Source organism: Caloenas nicobarica, chromosome 4, assembly GCF_036013445.1.
Source record: "Caloenas nicobarica isolate bCalNic1 chromosome 4, bCalNic1.hap1, whole genome shotgun sequence".
Lineage (NCBI taxonomy): Eukaryota > Metazoa > Chordata > Aves > Columbiformes > Columbidae > Caloenas > Caloenas nicobarica.
Window position 1 is genome coordinate 47,794,628 of NC_088248.1, and position 21,948 is coordinate 47,816,575.

Genomic DNA, 21,948 nt, shown 5'->3' on the forward strand with positions numbered 1-21,948 from the left:
TATAACTGAGTATTATATAGACTCTTACTCTTATGCTTGGCATTAGATGTTAGCCACAAATGATTCCTCATGACATCTATGCTTAATACACTTACCAATGCCCAGAGACAGCCCATATTATTATGCAACAGAATGCCCACTCTGCTGGGAAACATTTTTAATACTCAGCTGAACTGAGAATCTTCCTGTTTGAAAAAAAAAAATTAAAAAAAGGTAGGCTGTGGCTGATGAGCAATTTTCTTTTCATATCTGTCAGCTTTTCAGATTATGAGCAGTGTTTTGTATTATAGCTAAGAGTAAAATGGCTTGGTGACTCCATTTATTTGGATAATTCTTGATGTTGATGTGGCTCAAATTCATGGAACTAATTTGTCTGGATAACAGCTTTACAAAGGTTCAGAAAAGTCTAGACATTTTCACTGTGGGAAAAAAAGATGCACAATCACTTTTATACAAACTTTAAAAATAATATCCTGCAGTCATCCTTTCATATTGCAAATTGTACTTCTAAAGTCAACCGCAGATAAACTAAAGCAGTTGAAAGTAGCTGTGTTTGTACAACACTGGAAGATATCAAGGGAGATGGAAACAGCCTTTGATTCAACTATTCTGCAAGAAATGACACAGCAAAGAAAAAGATCAGTTATGTGCACTGCTATAAGCTCCACACAACATAATTTTTAAGGTAAGTGAAAATTTACCTAATGATAATATGCTTAAAAAGTAAGCTACTTCTCAAAGAACTAGTTAACTATGTTATTTGCTATCCACACTGACTGAGGCTCAGGCCAAAGAGCTGTAAGATCCATGAAAGGTTTGAGCACAGTTTCTAGCAGCCTAGCAATCTCACTAACCAAACAAAGATGAAAAAAGGAGGTGAGAGAAGAGACAAACATTGTATCTGAGTTCTGCCTCAATCTCTCTCTCACTACAACTACAATTTTAGTTTAGAATTAGGCTTTAAAACTTAGCTCTAATGTACCTTGGCCTTACTCCATTCTGGTCTGCCAAACTACGTTCCAAAACTGGTTTAACTGGAACCATGTTCAAACACTGCTGCCAAACTGGTTTTGCTCCAGAACAGGAGGGGAAGGAAGAGTCAGCATTTATGTTAAAAAAAGAGAAAAAAAAAACCCAACTTAATTCTTTATCTTTGATCCAGAAATCCAAACAGTTATGTATAATCAAAAAGACTGAAATCCCTTCAAAATTAAGGGCTTTGTTATGAAAGTACTACAGATTGTAGCCACATGGCAAAATTATTTCTGTAAATACACTTTGAGTCCCAATTAGTGAAACAAAAAACTCTTCATCCATGCTAAAATTAAAAAAAAATCTCTGCAGTTATTCATACTGCAGTAACATCCAGCTCAGAATCAAGGCTTGTCCAAGAGTTTAATCTAAGAAAAATCAACAGTATTATAAACGTAGAGGTAAAACAACCAAATGCAATCAAAGAATGTGGGATAGTGGGCTCATCTGTCTTCCTACTGATGTGCAATAAATTTTCCTGATGCTGTCAAAACAATAAGCAGGCCCAGTATAGCCATTGCTACTAATACCTTCAAACAAGAACGGAAACAGTCTGTAAAGTTCATCTTTGAAACATAGTTCAGTTGATTCAGGCCAGAATTTTTTTTTTTCACCTCACAATTCAAGCTTGGCTGGCCGCTTCCTGAGGAATTACTTTTTCAATAGTCAACTGTTTGCCCAAGTAGAACCCAACAGATTGTTTCCTGCCTGAATTCCTACATTCAGGTTTCTTTCTTTAGTGCTTCTTAGGTTATTCAGGTCCAATATTTGCCATTATGCACCAAATGCAACCCTTTCAAAAGCTGTCATTACACTTCCCTCTTTTTAGCAAAGCTCCATGAGTGAAGACCCACAGTTAGTCTGGAATAAGAAATTCTCATCTTTGAGTACTGAAGTTCATCAGAGCACATGTGCACACCAAGAACAGCCCAGTAAAAAGAGGTTTTATTTGACTTACACTTCATGGTGCCATACTTAGCTCAGTTTTCACAGACTACTGCCAAGGTAGAGATAGGTAATGAAATGGTGCTAGAATCATATTTCTCTTTCTGACTGTTACAACCAACACAGAGTGAGTGCATCTGTCTCAGAGTTTAAAGAGCAACAGCGGGAAATGCTTAGTTCGGGACTAGCTGCAGAACCGTCTCCAGGACAAGTATTGAAATGCAATGTGAAAGAACAAGAGTCATGTACAAGTGAAACTCCATCGATACCACAGTCAGTGTAACGATCTGGCTCCAGCAGGTACAGGCAGAGCCAAGTCACCCTTGTTATGTTTACACTGGCATTTTGTTCAGATCAGATGCATATTTTCAGAAGTATTCTCCCAGTCATCCTAACCATTCGCTGTGCTTTGGTTCACTCCACAGAGCAAGCCTGAACCATCCTTTTTGATAAAAAGAATTTGGAATATGTGATTCAGAACAGCACCTAATGCACTCTTAACATCTAGTTCAATCCATGAGACTAGACAAAAGCAAAGCTGAAGTCCTCCCACTTCTCCCACACAAACCAAAACGTAAGTGGTGCAGCCTTTGAATCCATAGCACCAAAAGATTTCCTGCAGAGCTGCACCAGTTGCTGAAGTAGACACTGCTGCACTCTGATGTGGCATTCACTGTCTGTTGGGAATGCCAAATGAACCTTTGACTCCAAGTTACTTGATCTGAAATTTAAAAAGTATAATGAGGCTTCTACAGAAGCAATATAGACACAGTGCTGCTTTACTTCTAAGAAAATACTTCACAAGTTCTATTTCAGCATGCCTTTATTTCACTATGAATACCCTTATTTCAGAGTGAAGTGCAGGAAAAAGCAGCTGAGAAAGACAAGGGCAGCAACCTACAGAGGTTGCATTTGTGTAGGAGGAGTTTTCTTATTTGTTTCAGTCTTCACTTTCCAGAGCTGTTTTCTCAGTTTCTGGAGGACATCGTTTTGAAAGCTCATCCCCACCACATGCTGATATGGTCTTAATACATGACCTTGGAATTCAGGTAGGAGGTACTGCTGAATTCTAGGGCTCATTTATCTAAACCAATACTAAGTAGGCTTCTCCCACTTCCCTTCTAACATAAATTTCATACTGATAGCTGTCCACCTGGTTCAAAGGGCTTAGTATATGCCTTTTAGTACATAGTGTAAATCTCAGTATAGCAAACAGGCTGTGGCAGGCATCCAGGCAGCATCTTCTTCCTACCATCAAAAAGCAAACTGGCGTACTATACAAGTCACACATAAAAGTCACACACTCATCCTTGTACAAAAACAGTCCTTTAGTTGTTCTTTGGATTGATTGGTCTTTGGATGCTGACTTGCTTGCCAACTTAAGATTCACTACAGAAACAAACAAACAAAACAAAACAAAAACAAAAACCCACCACACCCACTCTGTATCAGCCAGGATCTCTTTTATTTGTAAAGTTCTCCAACATCACATTGCTAAGTTTCCACAGTCTATAACACAACACAATGCTGCCATATTATCTTAACTAGTGGGCAAGATCTCAGAAGTGGCTGAAGGTTCAGACATGCTTTCTTGATCTAAGTCTTCAATGATACACACAAGGAATGAAAAGCAGCTCTCTAAATGGTCAAATCAATACCAAAGGCCAGCAAAACAAACCACACAGGACTGAAGCAGCATTTTTGTGATTTCCGTTCTTCACTGCTTAGGGTGGTGAGCTGCTCCGCACTATGCAGCCTGGTGTGGGATCACATTCTGAAACATCAGTTTGAACATATCGCATATACTGCTTCCCATTTTGCAACCCGGAGTGGGATTTTAACACTAGAGTTTTGCTCTTCTTGGCCTGAAGCATATCCCACTTCTCCATTTTTCAAAGGTTGATACAGTATCAAGCTTTGCCACTTCAGGCAAGAAAATTTACCAGCAATACTGAACTAAGCCAAATAAACTTCAGCAGAACTGTGTCAGTCGCACAAAATGCTAATGTCAAGGACCGCAGCATTTCTGATGGGGCAATCCAACCTTTCCCCTCCTGGGCCTCTGGAGTAGAAATCTGTGGTAAAATATTCAGCCTTATGCAAGTTCCCTAGCTGACCCAGTTCCACATCCAGGCAGACGATTTCTATAGCCTATCCAATTCAGAGATTTATTTCCCAAGTTTTGTGGAGGTTTTGTTGTTGTTGTTTCTGAAACCCTGCTTGCTAGATTTACTAAGAGAAATACAAAAGTTCTTCACTTTTGAGCCAGCAGGCGTGCCAGTTGTTTATGAGAATACCACTTCACAGAAGTAGCACTGTGAATGAAATTGCTATATACCACTGTTTCTGGTCTTCCTCCAGTCTTTGGGTGAATTTTTCAAGGGGTTTGTTCACCATCAAAGAAGATTCTATGTACAGCACTTGCAAGCTTGTCTCCCTGGAAAACAGATGCTCCACCAACTACCGATTTCCCTCTTTGACTCAGAAGATCTGTTTTCAAGGGTTTGCAATGTCTTCCAGTGAGGCAGAGAAATACAGTGTCACATATCTTGCATGCCCTGCTGTGTGTTTCCAGAGTCCTGTTTCCCTGAACATAGTGGGAGTCAAAGTACAAGGGAGCTCCTTTGCTTACAGTTCCAGGCTTATGTCCAGCCACCAGCTCCAACCCCAAGCTGTCCCTCCAGGGAATACTATGAGCACCATTCACATCATTCTGTGTTTCTACTGCCTTTCTGCCATCTGCAAACACTTGCAATTAAATCAACTCACTGTTTGACTGTGTGCTATCAGCAATGTTTGTTATCAGATCCTTAGAAACTGTATGGAACATTGAAGCCCACACTTTTATTAGCTAGGTTTCAACCACGCTAAAATACTGGGTTTCATTGTTGCCTGATTTAGATTAAAGGAAGATACTTATCCCACTCACCATCTTCTATAGGAGGAGTGATTTGTACCAATCATCAAGCAGTTCCTGGGACAAATACAATGTAATATTACATGTTTTCATAAACAGGCATAAGAGGATCATTTTGAAGAACTCTGATAGCTTATAATAGTCTACTACTAAATGCAAATGAGAGTTGAGTGAGTGTTGTGTGGGAGGGAAGAGGGTTGTTTTGCAACTTCAGTAATTCCCCTGGTTCCTATGGAAATATTCTCTACTTACAATGCCAAACTGAGATCAGAATCAGGTCAAATATGCAGTAATGGAACTACGGTTATAGGAAAGATGTAACAGATGTGAAGCAGGAACTACCCAAAATACTTAATCAAAAAACAGTTTCACATATAAGGCATTTACTAAGGAAGGCTATAAGATAGCAGCAGCAAAAATGCAATTGGTGAGTGACATTCTCTTGTTCAAAAATATATTAATTTTTCAGCTCCTGTTAGAAGGAATGAAACTATGGAACTGAACTCTATGGGAGTTCCTACGTTGCAGGAGAAATAGGATTCTAAATGCTCAAACTTACTTCAAAAGTTTGGATAAAGCACTCCCATGACCAAAGGTTTTGCGACTAATACTTTCTTCAGTTAAAAAAAAAAAAAAAAGAAAAGAAAAAGAAAAAGAAAGAATCAGACAGGGTAAAAGATACTACTGTATATTTTACAACTCTGTGTAGTATAATCGATAGTTTCTCCCACTGGTGGTACAATTTAAGCAGTTCATACTGCTTATTCTATTCTCTCCTCCATGTCCATTCCCTAGTTGTGGCTACACAGCCATGTGATAAACTGGAACAGGGAACTGATCCTTAATCCAACATATCCCAAGGAAAAAAATGAATTTGTTTCCTAGTCCAGTTCATTACACAGTATCACAAACAGCTATGCAGGTATAGCAGGATGGCTACTGGAGCAGGAACAAGAGAGAGCAGCCCGGAGCACAACCCAAGAGCTGCTTCTGCTGACACAGCTTCAGTAAGAAACGCACAAGCTCTACCACCCAGACTGGGAAAGCCACTTGTTTCACAGGGAGTCATGGATACATTTTAATCAGTAACAATGAAATAGTGTAAACATTCGCTTTACATAGTCCAAAAGTTGACTTAATTTGTTGTGTACAGACAAAAATGCAACATCAACAATATTTTACTGCAAATTATGCTCTTTTTGCATCTGGTTCACTGAACTAAGTACAACCCATCTGTTACCACACAGGACAGAAAAACAGTAAAAAAAACCCCTCTTATTTAATACAGATCCAAAATTATTTACTTAGATAACTAATGAAGTGGAGTATATAGGCAGTTAAACACCATAGAAGGCTTTACAGGGTACTACAAAATTACAGAAAGGTTTATAAAAGTTTATATCTGGGATAATTAGAAATACAAAATGAGGTTATTAAGTTTGATGTTACAACTAGTTGCCTCAGAATAAGGCACATGCGTGTAATAAATTAAAATGGTCTAATAAAATATTTCTAATAGTTGGACATTGCATGGGAGACTGCAAACAATTCTGGACTGGTTACCCTGAAGCAGTGTCCCACCAAGGAATAAATGCTGAAACAATTAGAACAGACTTCCTTCACTAGGGAAAGTATGTTACAGAGCTGATTTTTCCCTCTCAGTTTATTCTAACTTGAACATGCAAAAACCAGACAGTGAACACCTCACTCCTGTGAGATAGTCATTCTACCAGAACACCTCATAGCAAATAAGTTGCTACCACATGGTATTTTTCAGTATCAGGCTCTACAACCATGATGATAGTTGCATTTTCACAGGACAAATAAGGAGAAGGTTTTCCTAAATGACCTATGAGCATCTATTTTTCAACTCCTGAAAACTTCCTATTGTCTTGAAAATCTAAAGGAGTCTCAATAATAGTTGGTCAATATAATTCCCACAAAAAATACAATTTCAGAAGTTGGATATTCAGAAGAAAGCAGGGAAAAATAAACAGAGGTGGAGAAATGAACAAAAAACAAGACTGGTAGGAAAGTCATATATAAAAATCATATTGTAATTGGCAGAGCTACAATAAAACTAAACTCTAAAATAGAAATTAATGATTTTTGAGAGTGTATGTGTGTTTGGGGAGGGCAGTGGAAGATCACAGGATAGTCTTCATGATGATCTTGGCCTAAAGGTTCCATATTTAAAAGACGCGTAGATGAGGTTCTTAGGGATGTGGTTTAGAGATGGACTTGACAGTGCTAGGTTAACAGCTGGACTCAATGATCTTAAAGGTGTTATCCAACCAAAACGATTCTATGAACTCAAACCCTGATATGGGTGTCAAGCACTTCAGTTAAATAAAATAATAATAATAGTTATTATTATTTGTATTGTTGTTGACAAACAGGCAGGCAATATCTAACTCTAATGCTGTTTTGCTTTTAGTTTAAAAAGATAAAGAAATACACTTGACAAAGAGAGAAGCAGAGAACACATTAATTGTGAAGGCACAACACTTTCCATATGGGAAAATATATTTATGAACAACTCATTCCTGCAAAAGTATGCATTTAAATAATTTTGGTGTCCACTGTGGGATTGTTCTAACCTATTTATTTTATTGTCAAGCAAATTTCTGCTAAAAAGTCAGCAAGAGTAAAACCAAATACCACAAAGTATGCTCTTCTTCCTAATGTTCTGAGAATATGTAAACAAGCCAGCACTGAATGTTTTACTTACATTGTATGCTTAGTTTTCATGCAAGCCAGAGAACAACGCAGACCTGGTATGGCTCATAACTCAAGTTCTATGCAGCACAAGAATTTATGCAAAATGTGGCTGAAAACCTAAAGTTCTCAGATGATCTGGGTTCTACCACATACCTTAAACAAGTTACTAATAGTCAGTCACTCTTGTTCCAGCTCTCAGGAGCAAACAGAATGTGAATCGCCATTGCTTCCCTATGCAACACCTCATCTTGAGCCACCATTGACTACCAAACTACCACAAAGAGCTTCATAATATTATTTTTTGCCACGTAAGTGGCAACTAAATAAGATTAACGTGCTGAAATCCCACTCAGTTGTTTAGACCACAAGAAGAGTCTGACTAGATCTGCTAGATTTGGTTTCAAGCATTTGGATATTGGAAAAAAATAAGGATGTTGACTTTATTTTCTCTCAGGTATTTAGATCTTTCACATAATGGGCAAATGACATTAATCCACTTGGCTCTGGACAAGAGAGCAGAAAAATACAAATACTGGGAGAAGGCAGCTATGGACCTCAGGAAAAATACTCAACCTCCGTAAGTCTATTTCTGAAGGTGCTTTTAGCTCCAGCATGGTCAGTCTATGGGGCTGTAGGCATAGTTTGTTTGTTTACACCAGCACAAATCTCTACAGGCCACTGAGTTATTCCACATGAACTGAGATATACATGAAGTATAGAAAACTCTAATGCACAGAAAAATAAGTTGGGAAATGGGAAAGGCAGCACTGTGAGAAAACAAGGAAGAGCAACGTGCCTTTGAGGTGTCCTTAGGAGTCAATGTACTTTATCAAGTAACTAAAAAAGATTTTTTAATATTTATTCGTAGTAACTATGCGGGCCAATTCTGAATGTAACAGAAAGGATAAGATATGCTTCAAGCGATTGAAAGGACAGTCACCTTAAACTTTAAAACATTGAAAACCCAAAGCAGGTTTATTAGATACAATAGTGAACTCTCCTCATAGATGGTGTTTCAAGAAGTACTATTTTCAACTTCTCTAGACTTTTCCATCTGGCAGTGAATATTATAATTGCAAATTTTGTAGTATTTCTAACCAAGCACTGTGTACTTCTTTGTAATTCATATCACTGAATTTTATACTGGATCTTTTTGTTGATCTAGTTCTAGGTAACTGCCATTTTTCTCTTATTCGTCAGCATAGCAATTTACCTAGTGCATACTCATGCCTTATTGAACAATAATTTTTTGAAATATTAATTCACAGATGTAAGAGGTGCTTTCTACAAACAAGTCTGAAGGAAGCCCCCAGCTTAGGAATTCTCTCTTCACACAGGAGACCTTATTCCACCTACAGAATGGCCACTCCTGAAGTCAACGTATAGAAAGAGGGTGGACCCAGTTTGGTAAGTAGTGCATAGATGTAACACATCCGGATTTTCTAAAAACATATTGCTGAGGAAAAACAACAACAGCAGAACACATAATTACCATATACCTATTATTGCAAAAACATGTAGGAATTTTTGCTGGCCTACAATTTCCACACAACAAACCTGATATTGCACAATACATACTGCTTCAGCATGACCCTTGAAAGTTCCCCCTCTCCTTACAGCAGAACAGAGCAATTAAATTCTGCTACTGACTGCACTTGAACACTGTTTAGCTTTAAACCTTAAAACAAGTCAAACTGTCATTACAAGGATCAAAAATGCTGCCTGGTCATCTAAACTACTGCTTCTAAAAGGCACTCTGAAGCAGTGTTCCTTTGAAAAGAATCACACATTGGTGCTAATTCTATATATCCACAAGCCTTTTCATCTAATTCACAGTGCTGACAGTATTTCATGGCAAGTCACATCCCATTGTTTTCTCTCAACTGCATGATAGTCCAAAAACATTCAAGGGCAGAATAAAATCCATATTACACCAAATCACTCATAAACAGTGAATTCAGAAGAATTAAAGTCCTTATGGGAGTAATCAGATATCTTCATGATATCCAAATGTTACAATTTCCTTAACTAATATGGAGATGTTTCTCAATCTAAGGAAACTCAGAAGAGGACAATAAATAATCCTTTCCAAATTCCATTTCAATTACTATTTAGTCCATAACCACAATGCACATGCTACTGCACAAAATAAAATAAACACAATCGCTTTCCCATCTTGTCAAATAGCATGCAATCAAACTCCAAACAAACTAACCTCAAACAAAATGGGCTAGGACAAGGGATTAGCTACAGGAATTCACACTGCTATAGAACAGGTTATCCACCTCGCTCACTGTTTTCACAGTAAAGGAAATGAAGATTAAATTGCATTAAATCCAACTCTCTCTCCACAAAAAGAGTCACATAAAGAAGAATGTTATTTAAAGCCAAAATAAATTTATTCCATATTTATTTTTAAAAATCACTTTATTCTGGAAAGCAAAAAGCACAGATGAAGTGACTTTGTACATTAAACACAGAAGATAGTAGTAAAGTCTGGCAAAATCACTTGGTACAGTTTGTCTTTTCCTTCAGTCCAATCTCAACTGAGAAGTGATTCCTAGTTAAATTCCCTGTAGAAGATCTATGAAGAAAAATTATTTATTCAGATTTTGTCAGCTGACGTCTTTCTACATTTTTACACCTTTCTACAGCAGACAAACTGCTGCTCACCAAAATTCTAGCAACCGGTACAACTGGATGAATCTAACCAAGTACCATCACTTTTTTGGTAGCACATCTGACAAAATAATTTTCAGAAATGAGGTAATGTAGTGAGAAGAGCCACACAAGACTTCTCAAAACTGATGCTACTGTCACAAAGATGCAAAACCACCTTGCCATTAGTGACACAGAGGACTACAGCATAACACTGAATCACCAACACTGATTCTGCCCGTTCTGATTTCTTATCAGAAATAGCAGCTGTGGTGTGCATTCCTCTGCACCTCTGATGAGTTGTCACAGGGAACTGGGGGCACCAAACGTCACCTTTCTATAGCACCTGCACAGAGGTTTTTACCGGTCCCCTACATTAACTACTGCGTGTAGTAGGAAAAGGTAATTTAAAAAGTGAGATGGAAGAAGAACCAAAGTCTGTCAATGAGCATGACAATAATGTGGTAGTTTACATGTTTCCTCCATTTTTTTCCTGTGTGGCTGATTTACTTCTACTTGTGCAGCCATTCAGACACTATTGAGAGATTCTGCTCTTTCCAAATAAGTTTTGGAGAGGTCATTGTGTGGCCTGGATTCTTATATAAACTAGTTTTAGAAAATATCATGCTGTTCATAGAAGCCATAACCCAAACTAGAGTAGCTAGCTGTTATCAGAGATGTGATGTCCTCCCCATTGCTATTCCATACAGTTCACATAAGTCCATTGTTGTCTGGGCTACATTTTGAGAGGCTAGATCTTCTGTCAGGATTCTATTAACTTTATGAAATGTAAATTAAGGTATATTTTATTTGTGAGGCCTCTGTCATTAACAATAATTAATATTCTAGTTTGACGCTTAGTTCTTCATAACATATGTTGGGGGAGTGTGTGTATAGCACACATCTATGGGAGTCTGCAGTCCAAGACAGAATCTTATTGGCCACAGTAAAAAAAAGCATAGATATGAGAATTGTCTATGTATGCTACTCCAGTAGCACCTCTCCTCTAGTTACATTCAATAAATGCAGACTCAACACCAGCCATTAGCCTATCGACTTTTTACACTGTCACAACCTGCCCACCCTCATTTCTACCTGGTTCACGGTCAAGTGAGACTGATGGCTCTACAGAATATCTACGTACAAAGTTCCTGTAGACCGTATCTTGACATTAAGAGATCTGCAATAATCATCTTGCAAGTAGAATGCGTTATTCAAGAGAATGGTACATTTCTTCTCCAGCTGTGTAGCACACTATGTCCTGAGCTAACTGTTCAGCATACGGTCAAGCACATGCAATACATTTCCCATCAGTATCTTGCATGCATTCAAAAATCTCTAATTCCACACATATGCAATCCTATGCAGCAAGTTGTGAAGACAATGACAACGTTAAGGGTGTTTCTAAATAACCCTCCCCTTTGAGTAAGTCCACTCAAATTACAATTTTGAGATCAGGCAAGATAATACTGTGGCTGTTGGACGACTGTCAGCAATGACTAAACTTAGGAATCCCAGAAGCCACTTTACTAGTAACCTTTGTAAATCTCACTGGAGTTGTAGTGCCAGATGACTTACACAAATGCTTTTCCCAGCAGATAGGAGGACACGTTTGTCATTTTCTGAAAGCTCAACTGTTTGCTTCCAACAGCCCTGTCACTTGACTTACCAGTACTAAATTGTTTAGCTACTAAACCAGTGGAATGAAGGTGATTGTTACCTCAGCTGGACAACACACAGAAAGTTGAAGAATCAGTAAGACTGAGGATCAGAATTGTATTGTCACACTAAGGGAGCCCCACGTGATCAAAGTCAAGGTGATAAATGGCAAAGTTGTCAGGAAGGTGGGCACTTTCAGATACATGAAAACTTTTAGACAAGGAAACATGACTCCAAGTATTTTTATATGCTTTTAAATAATTTCAACCGTTTTAATATCTTAGTATGTAAAAAGCTAATGTGAACACATGAAGTTCTTCTTTAAAGTCACGAATATTTGCACAAATGGCATTGCAAACTGTTTTGTATATCTTTGGCTACATGGCATTAATAGGTCATGAACTGCCTGGGAAGCACCTGAGAGAAAAAGGGAAAAGAATGGCAGAAAATTGCTCATCCTAGTATCAAAAACGAACAATAAGTCACAGACAGGACTGGCAGCCTCCAATGCATGCTACATTTTACATTAATGCCCTACCTAATACTGCCCATGTAAAAGAAAGTTTCCCTAAATGGTTCTACCCTCTGCCCTCAAACCCATCATCCTATGAGCTGGGAAGAATTCTGGTTAAAAACAGGACAGCATGGAAACCAGGAAAGCATGGCATGTTTTGTTGTAGGGGGTTTTTTGTGTGTTGTATGATACCTGTATCATGATGGACAGATGCCAAAATACCTACAGAAAAAACACAGGTGAAGATTATCAAAAGCTAAGAGAAAAGCTGAAAGAACTTCATGATCTTATAAACTCTATGACAACTTACAGAATGAGATTTAGCTTACGCTCTTTTTTGATCATTTGCAGTCTTTCCCCTTTGTCTCTGTCTTAGAGTCCACTGTAAAATGAACAAAAATGTGCCAAGGCACAAAAGGAGGAACTAAATCTTCATACCACCTTTCAATACATCTCATTTCACAATGAACGCATATCACAACTTTTCTCAACTACTCTGCAGTGCATGCAAGCTGACAGGTAAAGGCAACGTGCGTTTTCAAGCCAGCTAAAGACCACATTGACTTAAGGTGCTGTGTGGTTTTTTTCTCACAGTTGCAAAGTTAAATCTTGTTCCCATTTCTGGTCCCTACACTAGTAAAATTAAGTTTGACGTTTTTCACTTAAGATGCAGGTGGTGTTTGCAATTATCTCCAACTAGAGGAATTCTAAGCTGCTGGATCCTTGTACCCAACATACTTACCCAGAAGTTCTTCTGGTTTTAGTGATTGTAACAGTCAACTGTAACCACTGACTTACAAACAGAAGCCTCCTCTGTAAAAATACATTGTTTCCAAAACACTTAGAAAGTAAAGAAGTTTTTTAAAAGTTTTAAATTATTATTCTACTTGTATCTTACCTGTCTTTTTGTACTCGCTGCCACTCATTATGACAATATATTCACATAGGAAATATCCCCATAAAACAGCTAATAAATGGCATCAATAATTTAACACATTGACTCCAAATTAGTTCTCATCTTTACGTACCTTGTTAACATAGAACCTTAAGCTTAAAATAGTTAGATTTATACATAGACAGGCAAAAAAAATTCTAAATACATGAATCTATTAAGAAAGTTGAAACTGATTTTGATTTAATCCGTAAGCGTGGACAAAGCTAGAAGCAGCTACATATTCATGCATCTCATCAAGTACATTTTTACTTAGGTCAAGAATCTTGGTCAGACCATTTATGCACGCACACGCTAGCCAACATACTGAGCTTCAGGATCAAAACTTTATTGCATTAAAACTTCATAAAGTGCCAGTCTTCAAACAAGTCTGAAGAATCAAAAGTTGTATTTTAGTATCATCAGTTACACAGAAGATTACACCATGCATGGATAATCCTAATTACAACATGTTGCAAAAGACTAAAAATGTATGTCATGCATACAAAAATTCACTGCACCTTTCAAAATATATCATTATGGCTACTTATGTCTGTGTAGAGTTGTCTTGTTCCTGTTCCAATTTGTACCAGAGCGCAGCAGGGTTCAGAAGTATTGTGTGGACAGGCATAGTGTCAAATGGAATCAACTGCAGCAATGGACACCTGCTTACAGGAGCTGGGCAGGCACCATGTCTTTTTCTGTCTGTATAGTACATTATAGATGCCAATGAAAACAAGTTTAGTTTATGTATAGGCCTTATGCCTATTTTTACTGTCAATGTTTTAATACCAGTAGGTAACACAAACCAGAACTCAAAACATTTTCCACACTGTGTAATACAAATTCTAATCCAAGATCCACTGTGTACTGAATCTGCACAGTGTCTACATGAACTTTTCATAGAATTTGTTTTATTTTGTCTTTCTAGCATAAGCAAACTACCATCAGCTTGTTTCAATATATACAAGTTCTATATGCCATGATCCCTTGTCTTACATTCCCCATCTCTGAAACATCTGAATGCCTCTCAGTATATTTGTTTTGGTTTTAATTAGGAAGAATACAAAGATAAATGTGCTTGAAAGCTTTTAAAATAAATACGTGTTAGGTATTAACGTACTTGAAGCAGAGGGTGGGCTGGAAGGACTTCCTTTCACAGCTTGGGACAAACTTCAGGAAACTTCTGTCCCTTTCACAGGTGAGTTACTTTTGCTGGAATGATGTGTTAAGCATCAGCATAACAATCACAGAAACTACACTCACTGTCAGAACCAAGTAGTGTGATTTCCTCTCCTCCCCAGGACTAATTTAGTTCCCTTGATTTACTGGAGTTGACCCAGACACAAGACTTGCATCAGATTCACAACACTCTTATCATCCAAACAGTACGATAAATCTCAGGTGATAACTAATATTTTAAAAGGAAAGATTTTGTTCTACTGCTTCAGATAGGTTAAATTTTAAATATTATTTTATTGGACTAGCTTTCTCCAGCTGCCACTAGTATTACGTGTTGGGTGACATACACTTCAAACATTTCTATATTTAAACATGCAAAGTCGGCAGAAGGGAAGAATCTTACGTTTCCTATACTTGCTTTACAACAGTTAGGGACGTGCACCCACTTTAGTGCTCTCCACTGAAGCATGGTTTCTCCAGCTTCTCAGAATGCACCGAAGAACTGAGGTTGTGCTGTGACTATTTGCTTTGACTCAGTAAAAACCTGCACGGATAGCACCTCCAGATAAAGTTAGCGTTTGAATGAGCTTGCCTGTAACCCAGCGGGGGTAGTTTCACCCATCCATGCCTCCAAACCTTCACAGTAGCATAGACCCTACCCCAGGACCAGCAAACACGACCCTGCGCCTCTCGCCCAGCAGCCTTCAGGGGCACCTGTCCCCTTGTGCCCAGCACCCACTCATGCCTCTGCCCGCGGCCCCAGACCCCCGCACCCCCTCCCCGGCTGCAGCAGCCGAGCGCTGGCGGGGACAGCGACCCTGCGGGGCCAGCGCCGCAAAGCCAGCGCCGCGTCCCTCAGGCGGGCTTTAAAAGGCAGCAGCGAAGCCCTTGGCCACCCTCCCCGCGCAAGTCGCCTGGCACTAAGAATAACTCCTCGGAGCCCCCTTCGGGAGGGGCGGGGGGGTATCAGAGCTCCTCCAACCGCACATCGGGGCTTCCCGCAACCCCTCGCCCACCCGGTCCCGAGGAAAGGCGCCAGAAGGTGCCACTTACGGGGCCCGGGCACGGCTCCCTGCGGCAGCGGCGGGTCGGGCTGCGCGGAGGTGCGGTGGTAGCGCCGGGTCTCTCAGCGGCAAAAGCCGGGGCGCTCCTCCCCTCAGGAAGCCCCCATGCCCGGCCTGCCCACACGTGCGGGGCCGCCTAACCCTTCCCCGCCCCGCTGACCCCCTTCCCGCCCTCCCCTCCCCTCCTCTCCTCCCCCCAGGAGCCGGGCCACCCCTCCCCGCCGAGCAGCGCGGTGGCGCAGCGGGGAGGTGCGAGCCTCCCCTGGAGAGCCGGGCCGTGTCTCTCGCAATGCCCCGCAGGGAGCGGAGCCCGGGCAGCCCCGACCCCGCGGCTGGAGCCGGTGCCGCCTCAGAGCCGGTACGGACACCGCCCCGTCCCCGGCCGTTACAGGACTCCCGTGTCTGTTACAGGGCCGTTACGGCGGCGGTTGCTTGCACCTCCTAACGGTCGAGGAGCGACCGTTTAACTCCCACCTACGACTCTCCGCCATTTCTCATTCCCAACAATCACTGGGGTTTTCTGACCCGATTCTGCCCCGGCTGCTCTGAAGTTCGGCGTGTGAACAGCACCTGCGGGAGGTTCACGATCCGCTCTCAGAAACACTTTTCCGCACGGTTTTGGATGGGTGGCGAGTGAGTGGATGCCTCCCCTGGCCTCGCGTTAGGAGGCAGGAGGAACGGCAGCTCCGGATGCCTTCGAAATGCCCTTTACCGCTTTGCTGGATGTATTTTCCACGGCGGCTTTCGGGAGCACGTGGGATTTCACGGCGAAGCTCCAGGGAGTGGTGGGAGCAAAGGGGAAAGAGCCGCTGCAGCTGTCCTAACAGATAACGCTTCGGAAGTTGCTTTTGGGATACATCATGGGCAAAATTTGGCTGAGAGCAGCAAAAAGTGCCACAGGATGGGATACAGCACCAGACCGTCACATGTATGATGCCGTTTCTTTTCATTCCAGTGTTGGCAACCAGCTTAATAAACTGCCTTTTTCTACGAGCCTTGTCACATTTGTTTGAGATGCCTGGGACTTGACAGTTCTATCTGTCCACAGGTTGCAGAGGTTTTGTGCCTCCCTCTCTTTCAGTCTCAATAATTCAAATCATTCCCCTGGGCCAGATATCTTAAAAAACCTCATTTTCAGGCTAAGAATAGTCATAGACTAAGAATAGCTAATGCTAAGAATAACTAACGTTAAGAATAGCCAGAATAAATCTTACAATCATAATCTCTTTTTCCCTGCATATATTCTACTTACAGAAGTACTTTCCTTTGGATATATTGAATTCCTGGGAATACCTTCAAAAATTTTGACTGTGGATTTGCTCGTCTTTTTTTCTGTGATATTTCGTCACCATATATGACACGTGTGCATATATATGTGCAAATGTACATTATATACACATGTACACACATACATGTATCCCTACTGTAGTCTTTAAGAAAACAGAATTTGTTCTGTGTGTACCAGAACTAACAATACAGCTGACTTGTGAAAACAATTTTTCATTGTCTTTGTCTCTTTATGTGACAACTTTAAGCCTAACTCTTTTTCTTAGATCACAACTTTCCTACAAATTTTGTATTATGATACCAAAACCTTGTGCTATCAGTGGGGCACATATAACTCACATAATTTGTTATGAACAGGCCTTAAAATTTGCTTCAGATAATATTTGGAAAAGACCAGTGATCACACATTGTCACTAACAGTCATCAGTTCAAGGTAGTTACTTAGCTTGCATTTCACCAAAAATAAAGCTAACATATTTCCATAAAGATTTTATACCAGCCTTACAGTGCTTCTACCCACTCCACATCCCTATGATTTCCTGAAGAGGCGAATGCCATCTTTTGTCAAGGATCCAGGCAAATCCTGTGAAGATCTGGCTCAGTTTCAGCATCCCTGGATCGCTCCTTTTCTGTAGAAGAGGACTTGCAGACTGAGTATATTCTCTTCTATTTCATTTTTGGGGTTTGAAAGCCGGTTGTTCTTCAGGCAAGGAGTTGTCTGTCTTAAATATAGTTCTTTACATGATGAATAAAAATATTCCTTACAGTGAAGTAATTTGTATTTAATAGCATAAATTTCAGCTATTAGACCAAAGGACTGCTTCTTTCTCTTCTGTGAAGATGCTCCTTGAAGTGGTCATGTGTATGTGTGTGTCTTCCTCCATCAATACTGCCTGTAAAATGTAGATTTAAATATTTACATCCAATATACACGGGGTTTTGAAATGCCTCTACCTAAAACAGGAGAAATGGCCAGATATTATCTCAGGCCTAATTATACTATGTTGCTCTGTTAACAACTGAAATGGCTTTACCCTGCTGTCTCAGTCTCTGTGGCGGCTTTGAAATGTTGACAGATCCATAACTGCTTTTGTAAAAAGCAGCAGAGTGTCTCAGACCTCAGCACATGTGTTTCTGGGGGTTTGGTAGCCCCGCACAGCCACAGCATTCCTTGTCTTCAGTGGAAAGTCCTTTCCCTCTGACTGTGCAGCCAAGGTATAGTGCCTGGTTTTGGAATGGTTCCCATTTTGGGGGCCTCAAACTCAGATTGTCAGCCTTCAATTTATCACTGACTATTTGTAAATGCGTCAGGTCTCAGTCAAATGTTTAGTATATACTAGTGTATCGTGTAATTAAGGCAAATAGCAGTTATTCCAGTTTAATGGTTTTGCAGCCTCACAGGGAATGTGTCAAATGTGCAACTGCAGCTCACAAACATACAATCCAGCTTTAAACCAGCTGGGTCAGAAACCAGTAGAGTCATGGAGTTCAGTGCTGACTACAAACATGCCCAAAAATTATTTGTTTATTTACCAAAGCTTCCTGGGCAGGTTTGGAGTCAGCAGTGAGCTCCCTATCTCCATGACTACAGGTAAACAGACAAGAATTAGTCCAGGTGAATGAGATCTCTGCTGCCATCACGACACTGTTAGATACTGCCTGGACTGCAGTATGGAAATACCCAAAGTATCTTTGTTGTCCTTGTTGAGACTGGCACACTGTTTAGCTCCTCTCAAAAGCATGTCAAATTCCATCTCCAATCTGGTTAGGGTTTGCCTTTCTTCTTCTACAAGGAAACTCATTGAGAACCAAAAATCTGTAGGAAGCCAAGCATCTATAACTCTGATTCAGCACTTATACTGTGAATCTCTCACTTCACGTGATCATGCAGAGGCTCAATCTGATGAAATAGAAAGGGCAGAAACGTATTTGGGCAGTGACTCTTTAGTGGCTTTGCACTACATAAGTGAACTTATGGCTCAGAGGAATTAACAAGTTTCTGTTTATCTGCAGAAGAATAAATCATGGACCATTCTCCTGAACACTCCTGTTGTATTCCCATGTGGTTGGGCTACTTTTACTTTTAAATTCTCAGGACAATTATCAGTAAATTAGAGTCTTTCCCCTTGTCAATGTATTCCTTTCACCTTTCTGTTTTTCACTAGTTGGTGGGGTTTTTTTGTTGTTGTTTGGGTTTGCGTGTGTGTGTGTTTTATTTTTTTTAGTTGTTTCTATTCTGAATATTGATTTTCCTGTGAGATGTATTGACAGGAGGAAATATTGAAGATATAAGTATTAATATACTTAATGAACACATTCAGTCAACTTGAAGTCTTGAAGTTTAAACATGTAATTTTCCATTTAAGGACTTAAAGTAGCCTTATTTTCCCAGTTTTCAGTCTTAGTTGGCCAGTTCACAATTACATGTTTTTCACCAAATTATATAACTAGACAGATGTATGAAAAAATAATGGCCAGTCAATGAGAATGGAGTGGTCACCTATGTATATGGTAGTACAGGAAATAAATCTGGAGAAGAAATTAATCATATAGTAGCGGTGGTATGTATAGAGATATCCACATTTTTCCTCTGAATAGCAGGCTGCTCTCTAGATTTTTGCAAGATTTTGAGAGTTGTGCCATATTAACAGACATCGGTACTACCGATTTCTACAATCTCATTGTAAGTCTTACGATGCTTTCTTCAACACCTTGAGTCTAAGTTGGGGAGAAAATCTCCTCTTGCATTATAAAGAAAAACCTGTAAAATATATATCTTGATCCAAGTGAGGCTCAGAAAACAAGGCTCCGAAGACAAATAACATAAAATTCATATTGAAAAACCTGATGACTTTTAAACAACTACCCTGATTTCTGGAGTCTGACATGCCTTTAGATACAGTTCAGGATACTGACTGTAACTAATGTGTAGAGCAGAATATAGGATGTTAGCATAGCCTTATAGGTCATTAACACATTATACAAATAAGCTCAAAAAGACAGAGAGGCAGGGTGGCAAAGAGCAAGAAGAGAAGGAAAGCATTCATTTATCTAAGCAACCCAATATTCCTAACAGAGGTATCACATCTTATAAAATAAAGTTTGTTCATGGGTACTCAGCTATGCGGGTAGGTAAATTAATTCTATTAATAATATTTTCAGGGAAATTTTGTATGAAGGAAGGTACTTAGTGGTGCTTTTAATGTTCTTGTGAGCTGTGCCGGCTGGTGATTTGCGGAGGAGGAGGCTGGGCTCCAATCTCCTCCCCTTCTCCACCTAGTTCATGGCAATGTTATTCATAGTCAGTAATTCTGTGCAAAATGCAAATGTCATAAAAATGAAAGTGTTCTTCCTTGCAAACAGGTTAATACCCATCAGGTCATGACAGAGTTACTTGGCAGAACAGAAGCTTCACATTTTAGCTGCCCGGAATACATTTAGCCACTAGATAAATAAGAACTTTTATTATGCAGGACAGATTGTCCTTTAAACTTTTCAAATACAAACACAGAGGGGAAAACGTTTGCAAAGGAAAAAAAATGCCAAGAAATATTTTAAATCTGTGTTAATAAATAAAAACTGCTGTATTTTATTAGACTGAACAACAACAAATAACACTCAAATCACAGAAAAGTAGTGTCTCTAAATAATTCATTACACATTTGCAGAAAAAAAAAAGGTATGAAGATGTAAAAGTATATTTACATGAACATTGGATGACAATTTTTTATTCTCTCCAACAGGTTAGGGGGTTTATTTTCTTTGGAGATCTTGGCTTTGTATGGTCAGAAATGAATTATTGCTTTTCCATAACAGTAGGAAAAAAGTTCTGGCGGAACTTGGTCTTCAGCTGCATAAAGCAGTCTGCCATTTGAGAGGTCAAGGGGGTGTACCAAGGGGTGTGTAATGGGGAGTGGCAGGAGAGCTGCAATCATCTTCTGTTTTGCAGGGAACAACGTTGAGGTAACCAACAAGTACCTCTAGCAAACCTGTGGCAAGTCTCAGCTGTTGAGCAACTGAGACCACGTCAATGAAACTTCTAAGGTACATGTGCCAAGAAAATTGCCCAGTCTCATCAGCACAGAAAACATACTTTTTGTTACAGATACCAGCATGTTGCTTACATATTAACCACTGCTTTACAGTCTCCTGCACAAAGATGCTGTTTGGAGGCTCAACATATTCTCTTCTGGGGTCAGAATTTGCCAAAGTGCTTAGGGTTTGATTAGCCATAATGAATTACATGAGTTGCCTCAGTAAGAAGTACTGGGTGACTTACTGTAGCTGAACCAAACACCATGAGTTTTGGCACACTTAAAGAATGAACTGTGCCTTATGGGACTGTGAGGGTTGGCTTCTTTTCACCTCTTCTACTTTTCCACGTGAGGTGTGCATCGAAGTGACACCCTAATCTGTCTGAAAGAAGTGGAGGGGGTAACCTCTCAAGATAGGATGGGGTTGTAGTTTTGGTGTTTGAGTTTTTCTAAGGCATGGTGCAAATTTTGCAGTCTGATCTGTGCAGAAGGGCTTACTGAGTTCAGAAATTGTATGCATTATTTATGCATATGTGCATTATATACATGACTCAATGGAGTTCTGTACAAAAGTAGCATCTGCCGATGGAAATTTGTCTGGTATGGGGAGCAGCAAAAAGAACAATAACATGTTCCAGCAGAAGTGAAATGCAAAGGTTTAAACTGAACTCCTTTCTAAATATGGCCCTGCAAAAGTGATGCTGTTGGGTACCATTATCGTTATCAGTTCTGCAAGCTTAGAATAGCTTCTGAACCATAAACTTTTCTTCTTTCCCAGCATCAACAGAGCCCATGGACTGTGTGACTTAGTGTCCTTGGACACTTAGCTGTCTTGAAGAGTTCAAACTTTCAGTTTAGAGGGGGAGAAAGTATCTTGCCTGTGATTTATAGAGCAAGCTCTGATAACCAGACACAGATGCTGTCTCACTGAGCTTCCAGGATTCCTGAAAAAAAGTTGACACTTGAGAATGAACCTCTATGTAAAAATACTCAGGTTATCTTTT

The 21,948-nt window shown here is 39.8% G+C and overlaps 1 protein-coding gene across 8 annotated transcripts in view; it reads right to left on the bottom strand.

The window, feature by feature from the left end:
- The window catches only part of SLC7A2 (solute carrier family 7 member 2), a 57,264-nt gene extending 41,500 nt beyond the window's left edge, over positions 1-15,764 (bottom strand). For 5 of the 8 annotated variants that reach the window (XR_010606113.1, XM_065633726.1, XM_065633725.1 and 2 more), the window contains exons 1-2: positions 15,613-15,764; positions 14,501-14,592 (exon numbers count right to left, since the gene is read on the bottom strand). The gene's annotated coding sequence lies outside the window, so the exon portion shown is untranslated. Of the gene's footprint in view, positions 1-14,500; positions 14,593-14,962; positions 15,039-15,612 lie in introns of those variants that run through there. The other 3 variants (XM_065633723.1, XM_065633722.1, XM_065633728.1) reach the window with 3 other exon arrangements.
- Between the last annotated feature and the right edge of the window lie 6,184 nt (positions 15,765-21,948).